Raw genomic sequence first — 12,684 nt, 5'->3', positions numbered from 1 at the left:
GTTTTGTTCTGTTTCCATTTTTTATAAGGTTATTAAAATTACAAAGATGAATTAACTTCTTTGATGTTTTTCTTTTCCAACAAAAGTCTAAGACTTAGATTATACTTTGAAATGTATTTAAGATGGAAAATATTTTCATATGCTTTTATCAAGATTACTTCATTTGCTCCTTATCATGGACTTATAAGCCAGACAGGGCAATTTATATAAGATAAAACTTAGAAATACATGGAATATCACAGCTTTGACGTGAATTAGCATGATAAGAATTTAGGAAAATGAAAAAGGAAGTGAATTTATAGAGATGTAAAATTGACACTTTAAAAAGTAAATGAATAAGCCCAACATCTGGAATGTTATGCTATTCAATAAATGTTTATTGAATGGATGAACAAAATTCCCTTAGCTGCAAGTCGGGTGGAGTTAGCTGTGGAAGATAACTAAGCCTCAGTCTGACCTCTTATATGGGATTAGCATTCATATCATGAGCCTCTTGTGAAAAGCAGAAATTTGAAAACCCAGATGAATAGGCCCAGTAGAAAAAGAAATATTTCTCTAAGACTTCTGCAGTTTTCTTTCTATTATTGGTCTTATTACATATCTCACTTTTCTATTTGTCTTCTGTTTCATTTCTATAATAAATCAGCCTTCATTTCTGGATAAATTGGACTTCACTGTTATCAATATTGTTTTTCCATCTTTTCATTAACAAGCTTAACAGCAGCAATAAAAAGCAAAGTAACCTTCACCTGGGTTGCAATAACCATTCAATTTCAGGTTCATCCTCTCCTGCTCTTCTACATTCAACCTGGAGAGGTGATCATGGGTCTGCATTGGGGGCAACCTAGAGGGTGGTCCACATGAGTGAGGTTGGGGTCATTGCAGGGGCAGGGTGAGGGGTCAGGCTTTCCCTGCTGCACCTGGAGGATTTATAAATGGGGATATTTTAGTCTCTGGCACAGGCCACTCCTTAGCCTGAGAGAGCACAAATATTTACAGAAGGAAAACCAAACAGGAGCACTGCTGCATTGCTGGGCTGGGCTGCTGAACTTAATGAAGGGTTTCTTTCCCCCTATGCATTTCAAAGCAGCCTGAACTAAGGACACTAAAGCAAACAGCATATCTGAGATTTAATGGAAAGGAAAACATACACGTAGCATAAAAGCCGCATTATCATCCCTTAGCACTTAATTTTGGGTAAAGTGCATCGCAGTGATGTTTTGGTGCACCACTCTGTCCCCCTGCCGGGGAAGCAGGTCAGCTCCTCAGGCAGTGACACGGTTGGATGGCAACCATCACGAGCCTCAGCCTCTCGCAGACCAAGAAGCAGTGATGTGCACCTATATTGGGTAGATTTATGGTGCTGTGACACCTACCAGCAGTGCCAGGGAACAAGCCCCAGAGTCTGCAGTGATCTCTATAAGCTGTGATGGGAAGGCAAGGTCTACCAGGTGCCTTATAGACTTGGCACATAACTTGATAACTTGCTTTTCTTTTCTCCTTTGGTCTTTCTGTTTTTAATTGGGATAATTAACAAACAGTAACATGCACATGTTACCACAACACAGAGCAAGATAGAAAACATTTCCATCTCCCCAGAAAGTTCCTTGAGTCCTTTTTCATCAATCCACCCCCAAAACCAACCACTATTCGGAGGTTGATCACCGTGGGTTAGTTATGCCTCTGCTGACATCACACAACATACATTCTTTCATGCTTGGGCTTCTTTTACTCAGTGTAACTGACTAAGATTCATCCATGTTGTCGAGTGTAACAGTAGTTCATTCTTTTTTATTAACGAGTAATATTATTTTGTACAAATATGAAACAGTTTATCTAGTCTCCTGTTGATGAACATTTGGGTTGTTGAGTTTAGGCTACTATGATAGAGTTGCTTTAAACTTGTTTCTGTGCGAATATCTTTCGAAACATATGCACTGATTTCTCTTGGGTAGAATTGCTAGGTCAGATTCAGTAGGAAAATGCTTAACCTAAAAAAAAAAAAAAAAAAAAAAAAAAATGAACAGTTTTCTGAAGAGGCTGAGCCACTTTACACTCCAAATAGCAATGTGTGAGAATTTCAGTTGGTTAACATCCTTAAAGATACTTGGCCTTGTCAGATCTTTTAATTTCAGCCATTCAGGTGTGGTGGGCAGGTACAGCGATATCTCATTTGGGTTTTAATTTCACTGATGAATAGTGATGCTGGGCACCAACCTTTCAAATGCTGTTTGACAATTTGGGTACCTTCTCTGTGTAGGGTTAGATTGAGTTTTCTGCATACTTTTAACTAGGTTGTTTGCTTTTGGTTTTGATTTACAGGATTTATTTATTATTCTGGCAATGAGTTCTTTGCTAAATATGTGTGTGTGTACCACTCTACTATTCCTTAATTTTGTATTCTCATCTATAAAATGGGCCTAACACTATTTTCGAAGATTAAATGAGTTTATGTATTGTGCCTGATACCACTTCTGTTTCCATGCCCCTGAACACAGCTATCTTCCAGGACAACAATTCTTGGGTATAGGATCCCAATACTCTGCTGTTAGATAGAAAGGTTAGATTAGATATTAAATATATCACAAATAATATTTCACTAAAATAAATATGTTAAAAGGAATCAGGATGCCTAGTAAGTGCTCAGCCATTGTTGTTATTGGTGCTGTCATTGCTGCTGTAGCTGTGATCGTCGTCAAAGAATAAGGCTTCAGATTCACTTGTTATACTTAAACGTGAGAGAAAAGGACGTATTCACAGCAAGTCACTGTTGGCACTGATGTTGCCAAGAAGAGAAGTGTCAGCGGTAAAAATGCTCTTCATACAGTGGATGGAGATTCAGAATGAAAAAACAGACATGGAGTCCTACACAGTCTGTTGCTTGGTGTCCTTAGGGAGGGGTCCTTAATGGGCCCCCTCCACAGCACATAAGCTCTGTGTACCTTTTAGAGTGATGCTGGGGGAATAGCCAGACCTCCATCAGCAGCAGAAAATGAATTTGGGGTTTCCTGTACCCTCTCCCTGCTCCTTGTGATCTGTTATATTAATGCAACGTATAGCTAGAATGTAAGGTCTATCCTGCTGAAGTTCCCATGACTTGAAAAAGCAGGTCTTCCATAAAAGCTATATGACACCCTGCTTACCCACCATGCCCCAAATTACAGCACAACTGTATGATTTTTATACCCCCAGTCAGGCCAGTAAGTGTACAAGAACAGACAGAGGTTCTCATCTATGTCCCCAGGTTATGACAGTGGATGATGTAACAACTACACACTCTGCCTCAGTTATTTAGCCCTGAATGAGAATTCAGGATTATTTCTGTACAGTACAGGTGCATGAGCTCATAATCTTTAATAACTAGGAGTTAAAGATAGAATTTAAGATCTACAAATCTAGTCATAGATGTGCAGGTATATTAAAGGCATATTAATAAATACTTTGAAAAATAGTATAATTAATTAAAATCAAGTAGTATAAGAATGGGGAGAAAGTTCCTTATTCCTTACAGTATGAAATTAAGAGAAATTGTCTTTCAAAATGAAGGCATAAGGAGATTACAAAAATTATACTTTTTAAAATAACCACTAAAGCAAATAGTCACATTTTTCTAATGCCAGATAACATACACCCACAAAACAAAAGAAACAGACCACATAATGGTAGACTTTTTTAAGCTACAAAACCAGGAAATATAACATAAAGTATAGAGCATAATTAAGACTCAACCTGTATCATATCATTAAATAAAAATGGATTAAATTCATCCATAAATAGATAAAAGACATCTGGATATATATCCGAATACATGAGACAAAACTAAGATGTAATTTGGAAAGATTGGCTATGATGGAGTGACGAATGTCAGTGAAAGAAAAGGAGGAGTTATGACCTTAAAAAAAAAGTTGAATTTGTACAAAGAGCAATAGAGGAAGAAAAAAGTAGCATTTTGAAGTTACTAATGAAACAAAACACTTACCAATAACTCTTACCAACATAATATTTATATTCATAAAGTAAAAAGTATGGGAGATATTATGAGAAATAGAAATACATTAGGAAAAGTGGTTTTAATCTATGTATTTCAGTTCATAAGAGAAAAAATAGACTTAGATGAACAACAAGGTCCTACTGTATAGCACAGGGAACTGTATTCAACACCTTGTAACAACCTATAATGAAAAAGAATCTGAAAAAGAATATATCTATATATACATATATGTATATAGATATATTCGAATCACTTTGCTGTACACCAGAAACTAACACAACATTGTAAATCAACTATACTTCAATTTTTTAAAAAAGAGAAAAAATAGACAAGTAGTAAATAAGAATATAGTAGATCTTCTTTTCATGTAAAAGTAATATTTTCAAAATTTTGCCATTTATCAAGCCATAAGAAATATCAATACATTTCAAAAAGAAAAGTATAAATTAATATCAAACCATAAAACAAAAGGCCCTACCATTCAGAAATTTAAAAACCCTTCCTAATCAATTCTTAAATCAAAGAGGAAATCTAACAATCTGTAAAACTTCTGAAAATTAGCAACAATGAAAATGTTATATATTAGACCCTATGAAATAGAGCTAAAGCATTACTCAGAGAAAAATTTTGTCTTCAATAAACATTTTAAATGAAAGAATGATAATGAGTTAAGCATTCAACTCAAGAAATCAGAAATAATCACATAAAAGCAAATACAATAAAAAAGAATGAATTAAGATTAAAAAATAAACTAGAAAACAGAAAATGAAAGAATTAAAAAATAATTTCAAGACCTGGTTCTTTGAAAAATAAAATAAAAATAAATTAACTTTCATCTAACTTATAATTTAAAAGTAAGCTCAAAAAACAATAAGAGGAAATAATCACAAATGCAGAGAAAAATTAGAAGAATTACAAGTAACCACTTTCCTCTACTTTGTGAAAATAAACTTGAAAACTTGAATAAAATACTTTCCTAGGAAAATAATCTTTATTCAAATTGACACCAGATGATATGAAAAGTCTAAACACATCAATTATGGCAGAAGAGTCAGAGACAGTTGTCTCGAGCTATAGCCCACAAAACACCTAAACATGGTTAGCTTCAAGGAGGAAACCTTCCAAATCTTTGAAGGACAGATAACTGCTGTTTTATTTAAACTATTCCCAGGAAAAAATATGAACCATTTTTAGAAAAATAAAAAAGATACATTGAACTACATACAATCATAAATTTATGAATTAAATAAACTACTGTAGGCAAAGTCAAAAGACAAACAATAAATGGGAAGACACATTTCCAACTCCTATCACTAATGTTTAAAATTTTCTCCAAGTCAATAAGAAAAGACAATAACCTAACAAAACTGAGCAAAGTATGTGCACACACTTCACAAAATACATATGACTCTGAAATGTTTTCATATACCCTTAACCTCACTCACAATAGAAATGTAAATTAGAACTAGAATCAAAGAACATTATTCATAACTAGGCTGGCAACACAAAAGCCAGTTAGGCTGGCTGCATGAATAATGGTGATTACCAATTAAAGGGATATATATATATTTTTAAATCTTGAATTAATTTATATATTTTTATTAGGCAAAATATTCAAAAATTTTAATATATTATAAAAGGATGTACCATGAAAAGTCTTCCGCCTAACCATGACCACTCAATTCCCTTCCCCAAAGATAACTATGTTATCAGTTTCCAAGTAATCTTCCAGAAATATTTTAATTATAGTCATTCAGTCATTTATTCATTCTGTTACTCATTTAAAAAACATTTGTTGAGCACCTACTATGAGCAAGGTACTGAGGATTTAGTAGCAGAGAGAGGTTTCCTCAAAATAATTTTGCCATCATAGAATTTTCATTCTAGTTGGGGAGACGGGGAATAAGATGTAAAAAATGTAAATAATAATAAGTGTTACAAAGAAAAAAAGTAAAGCAAAGAAATGGATATGAAATAATGATATGGGATGGTTTGAAATATTAGAAATGGAGGTAAGGATAGACCTCACTGAGAAAAAAGCTTTTGAGTCAAGACTTGAAGAAATGGGGGGAGCCATCCAGGAAGGGACTAATGGCAGAAAAGCCTGGAAGAGAGAAGATGCCCATGAAGACTAGTACGGCTGGAGCAGAGTGGATGAGAGTAAGAGTAGGGGAGCCATGGTCCTGCAGGTCACCCTAAGGACTCTGAAGAGGATGGGAAATCTTTGAAGGGCAGAAGAGGCCCCTTTTAAGAAGAACAACCCTGACTGTGTTGACAACAGACAACCCAGAAGCAAGTACAGATGCAATGACCCATCTGGAGAGCTATCTCGGTCACCCCACAAGAGATGAGGGTGATGTGGACCCAGGTGGTGGCAATGAGGTTGGTAACAATAAGTCGAATCCCAGATATATTTTGAATGTAGAGCAGCTATGTACTTATTCCCCCGTCCCTTTCTAATCCACACATGTAGCATACTAGGTATATTGTTCTAAAACAGCCTTTTGGGTTTCATAATGTATCTTGGCAAATTTTTCCCCTTGAGTAAATGAAGAGTTTTCTCATTCTTCTTAGGATTGTACTTTATTCCACTGTATGAATGTTACTATAATTTATTGAACCAGTCTTATACGGATGGATATTTAGATTGTTTTCTGACCTTTTGCTATCACTCAGTGTGCCGAAATGAATAATCTCATATATGTGTCACATTAGACATCTGAGAATATGTTGACAGGATAAATTCATAGAACAGAATTTGCTTAGTCAGTGGGTGCTTGTATTCATAATTTTGACAGATATCTCCTGATTGCCATCTATTAAAATTGTTCAAGATGACACTCCCACCAGAAGGCATGAGAGTTTCTGTTTCCTTAGAGCCTTGAGAATAGATCCAAGATCATAGGTGTTCCTTCCGCTCCTACTTTAGCAACAATATACCAAAGATTTTCTAGCTTTCTGCTCCATATCTTTATAAAAACTGAGTATTTATGTATCGCTGTAGGGGATTCACTTAAAGATTGTCCACAATGTTATAATACAGGTTTGACATTTGGTAAAACTCCATATTCATTCCCGACTTAAAATAAATCTTAAATCAGAATAAATGGGCATTTCTTTTACTTAAAAAAAGAGATTTGCGGGCTTCCCTGGTGGTGCAGTGGTTGAGAGTCTGCCTGCCAATGCAGGGGACACGGGTTCGAGCCCTGGTCTGGGAAGATCCCACATGCCACGGAGCAACTGGGCCCGTGAGCCACAATTGCTGAGCCTGCGCGTCTGGAGCCTGTGCTCCGCAACAAGAGAGGCCGCGATGGTGAGGGGCCCGCGCACCGCGATGAGGAGTGGTCCCCACTTGCCGCAACTGGAGAAAGCCCTCGCACAGAAACGAAGACTCAACACAGTCATAAATAAGTAAATAAATAAATAAAAGAACGTGAATTTCTAAAAAAAAAAAAAAAGAAAAAAGAAAAGTTAAAAAAAAAAAAAAAGAGATTTGCTTGAAATCAAAAGTAAGTACAGTTTTAATAGTGAATTATCAGAAGCATCCCCGCTGAAGTCAGAAACAAGGCAAAGTTGTCCTGTGTTACTGCTCAGAAATTCCCTGACAATGCAAAAAAAAAAAAAAAGAAAGAAAAAGAAAGGGTACAAATCCAATTACTTATAAGTAATGTATTGATTTACATAAAAATAACATAAAAGTGAAGCTTTTAGAAGTTCCTTCTGTCAAAATGAAATTATCTGACATTATTATAAATTCTGTTTTAAATTTAAAAGTTAAATATATAATGTAAAAAATTTTAGCTTACAGTGATTATATGGAAAACAAATTATGGTGGAGCACAGGACCATGGTAAAAAGAATGTTTTTACTAAATTAAGAAATCTAGGAACAGAAATGTAGTTGAAAATAGCTTTGGTATACCCATAATTTCAAAATTGAATTCAAAATTGACATTATACTAATTGAAATAGAAGCTGTGCTTGTCAAAATTCACCAATGTTTAAGATAATTTTAAAAATAAGTCACATTGAAAAATACATTCTCCAGGGAAATACCAGTGACAAGATATTAAAGCAAGAGATGGCTAAAAAACTGATCATATAAATATGTTTCAAAATGCTTATTCTGTTTATGTTCATTTTAATTTTCAGAGAATCTATAGTTGTCCTGATCTTAGGGGGCTCCTCCCAGGTGTCTTATTTTTTGGTTCTCTCCTGCACACTAGCTGTACCATAATCTAGGATATACCTTCATTAGATTCATGAATCTCTTCCCAATTTCCTTCACCACAATCTCTCCTGTTTTTGAGAGCATTCTTAGGTTTAAATTTCTTGGATGTGTAAAAATTTGCAAAAGATGTGGATAGACATATCTCCAGAGAAGATATAAAAATGGCCAACAAGCACATGAAAAGATGCTCAATGTAATTAGTCATCAGGGAAATGTAAATCAACACCCCAGTGAGATACCATTTCACACCTACTAGGATGAGTCAAATCAAAAAGTCAGATAAGATGTAGAGAAACTGGAGCCCTCGTACATGTCTGGTGGGAATGTAAAGTGGTCCAGTTGCTTTGAAAGACAAATGGCAGTTCATCCTCTCATTCATCATAGAACTCTACTTGCAGGTGTCTACAGCCACCTGATTTGTCTTGGTGCCCACCTGTGGCACTTACTCTCTGCTTTAGTACACTCAGCATTACCCAAAAAAAAGAAAAGAAAAGCTGTGCTTCCTGTACAATTTTGCCTTGTTATTGTGTCTTATAAGTCCTTTCCCACTTTTACTTGCATTCTAATGTCCTCTACATCAGCGGTCCCCAACCTTTTTGGCACCAGGGACTGGTTTCGCGGAAGACAGTTTTCCCACGGATGGGGGGGTGGGGTGGTGATGGATGGCTCAGGCACTAATGCGAGCGATGGCGCGCGGCAGAGGAAGCTTCGCTGGCTCGCCCGCCGCTCACCTCCTGCTGTGCGGCCTGGTTCCTAACAGGCTGCAGACTGGTATGGGTCCGCGGCCCGGGGGTTGGGGACCCCTGTTCTACATGGTGAAATATGGCCACAAGGAGTTGAACGGTGGCCACAACAAAAGATGTGTCCACCTCCTGAGCCCCAGAATCTGTGAATGTGACCTTTTTTTAAAAAAGCAACTTTGCAGATGTAATGAAGTCAATGGTCTTGAGATGGGAATCATCCTAGATTATCCAAGTGAGCCCTAAGTCCAATGACATGGGTCCTTATAAGAGACAGACAGAAAATGAGAAGACACAAACACAGTGAATGCCATATGAAGATGTAGGCAAAGATTGGGGTTAGGCAGCCACAAGCCAAGGAATGTCTGGGGCCACCAGAATCTAGAAGACACAAGGAATGATTCTCCCTCTTGAGCCTTCAGAGGGAACATGGCCCTGCCGACAGCTTGACTTTGGACTTTTGGCCTATGAGGGAATACATTTCTGTTCTTTCAAGTCACCAAGTTTGTGAGAATTTGTTATGGCTGTCCTAGGAAACTGATTAAATGACATTTCTGCTGTTGCCATCTACAAAATCAACTAATCTCTAGACTTTTGCACTCAGAACTAAGTTCAATTCCTATCAGCTAGTGCTGTTCTAAGTTAGACTGAGAGAGTCAATATGAGTCTCTCTTTACATTTTTACATCAAAACGAATCCTGACTTTTCTTCCAAGTCCATAATATATTCCACTAATCTTCCAAACTGTGGATTCAGTCCAGCTAATTTCCCAATTATTGATCCAGGACAACAGCTTTATCAGGCTGAGTTCCAAATTCAGATTAATTTTCCTTTTCACTGAGCCTTTTTAAACAGAGTTTAATGATAGTAAAGCACAGTTTCCAACCTCCTTCTGAAAATTTAACTCCATACCAAGTAGGGGAACCCAAGAAGATATGAACAAATTAAATATCCCACTTCCAGCCTTGGTTCCATCCCTGCCCTGGTGTCTCAAAACCATTTTTTACTGAAGTTTAGAAATCTAATAATCATTTGCTTTTTAACCCAAAATTCATGTTATCCCCATGATAGCAATACACTCACATTCTGATATGCTAAGTGGGAAAAAGGAGAGAGAGTTATACATGACACCTCAAAATTGTCAGTGTTTGTATAGAAGTGTGTCACTGTGTGATCATCTGTCTTACATATCCCGGAAGAAAGAGGGAACCAGTGCTTTACAGTAAACTACTGTGGCAGAATGGGAAAATGCAAGAATTAGGGGGTCATCTAGTCTGGGTTTTAACCCTGGCTTCTCCATGGCTTGTGTAAACTTTGGGAGGTTCCTTACTTTCACTGGGACCTAGTTTCTTCATCTATAAAATGGTGTTGATCATAATCACCTTGTAGGGTTGGATTGGATTTAATGGGATGGTTCATGCAAGCAACCAGGTACAGTGACTGGCACATTAATAGCCCTTTAAAAACAACCTGTTTTCTTCCCCAAACCTCATCCCCTCTCTCTTTTTCTCCTTCCAAGCCTTCCCCAAGTTTTTAAGCTTGAATACACATGGCTCCATTTGTGGGCTAAGGCTTCCCTCAATTCCTGATTTAAGCCATCAACATCAGGATAGATATAGATATATAGATATATGTCATAGCCTCACCCACTTTAAAGTCCCCCATCAGCCTCATTGTTTTGGAATGAACTCACCCTACCAGAGCCAGGATCCATCCCTGGAATTCTTCTAGACCATCGACTTGACCTAGGAGCATTCCCTAGCCCAACATGGTTGCTTACCCATTGGAGTTCTTACTGCTTTCTCTTCATAGCATTCCAATCCTTGCCCTTCCCCAAACTCTAAAGTTGATAGGTAGTTGCCCTAATTACTGCCAACCCTCTTCTCTGAGGATAGGGTCAAGTGCACATTGACTCATTCCCTTGACTATCATTTTCTTGCTACCCACCCCAAGTTTTGGGCCTCCACCTACATCACCTCTTTTGCCCCTCTCTCTTATCTGAGTGGATACCAGTACTGAGAATTCATCGATTTGATTATTCAACAAATTGAACAGTAGCAGACCCTGTTTTAGGAGCCAAGGACACCCCAATAAACAAAACAACTGTGCTCTCATGTAGCTCATATGCTATTGAGAAAGATGGAAAATGCATCAATAGTAAAAAATACAAGAAAGATAAATAAAAAGTTCCTTGAAGAAAATAAATAAGGTGATGCAGTGGGTGAAGGGAGGTGACATTTGACCCAAGAGATGGATGAAGGGAAGAAGCTGGCCTTGCAAAAGTCTGAAAGCTGAGCCTTCCTCCCAGGGGTTAGAGCTCCTCAGGCTGCCAGGTCTAGGGCTGGATTCCGGAGCCAGGTAGTTTTCCAAGAACTTCACTCCACCCTGATGAGCGGGTCTCTGTGGGTCACAGTTCTCAAAATCCCCTCCACTCCCAAGCCTCTGAGGTTCTAGGATATTTTCAGCACTTTTTTCACACTCACAACACGTCAACTAGAATCCAAATCCTCAAGTCTTTATTCACTCATTAATCAGTTCATTCAAACAAATGTTGATTTAATGTCAACGGTATTGTAAGCAATATAATAGGTGATGTGGGTTACAAAGATGAATAAGACATGGCCTCAAGGAGCTTACAGGTAAAGTTGACCGTAATCACAGGTCACATTTACAGGTATGGCAGAGATACTGTTGGAAGGGTTAGCATTAGCTAAAACATTGTGTGTGTGGGGGGGGGGGGGGGGATGGGTTGGGGGGCCTTCTAAGCCGAGCTCAAGAGATTGAAATGGGAGCCACTGAAGGGTTTAATGTACAATAAAATGATCAGATAGGAGAGTAATGAAATAGGCCAGGGGAGAGCTGGGGAGGGGGGTCTGAACTAAGGCAGAGGCAGTGAGGATGGCACAGAGGGGATGGATACAAAAGGTTTTAAGAGGTGGAATAGACTGGATATTTCTAAACATCTGCCAATCTAATGAGGAAGATATTGCTGCACTTTTTAAAATCCTCCCTTAACTGAACATAAGACAATCTGGAGTTGCTGAAGCAAAGAATTGGGATGGAGATGGAGTGACAGATGAGATCGGATGCTGTCTGGCAGGGCTGGGAAATATGTAGCCTTGGACTTTCACTCCCGGATACCACATCATGGCAGGCATCCCCTATCAATCAAGACGCAGGCTTCTCATTGAATTCAGATGTAGCTTTAGATCCCTTTTCAACACAAGGCTCCAGGCAGGGAGGACAAAATCCATCAGGGTGGGTGCCCTAATTGAAACCTACTCGCCAGTTTTGGTGCTGGACTTAGAATGCCGTAAGACAAAGCTTGGTCATTACTCAACAGGCACCAGGAAACCACTGATGGCTTTTGAGGGGCAAGACTGATGTACAGAGGACATTCCTTTGGGTAGAAATGTGGAAAAAAGGCCGGAAGAGTCAGTGACTGGAGGCAGGCAGATGGGTCAGAACATTATTTACTGTCTTCGATGGCTGGTAACCAGGAAAGGAGGAAATGAAGTAAAGATTAAGCCACAGTACATCCTCATATTTGCCAAAACATCTCTATTTCATGATGCTGGGTACCAATTTATCTTTGTGTATCTTATCTCTGAGTATGTCTTATCTCTGAGTATGCATATGAAGCTTGATTGTGTTTTGCATCTGTCTGCATGGATATAAGTTTCACATGTGTCATATTTTAATTCCAAATAGTCTCAATTCTCC

This window comes from Eschrichtius robustus, chromosome 20 (genome assembly GCF_028021215.1).
Source record: "Eschrichtius robustus isolate mEscRob2 chromosome 20, mEscRob2.pri, whole genome shotgun sequence".
NCBI lineage: Eukaryota > Metazoa > Chordata > Mammalia > Artiodactyla > Eschrichtiidae > Eschrichtius > Eschrichtius robustus.
This window is presented reverse-complemented; position numbering follows the sequence as displayed.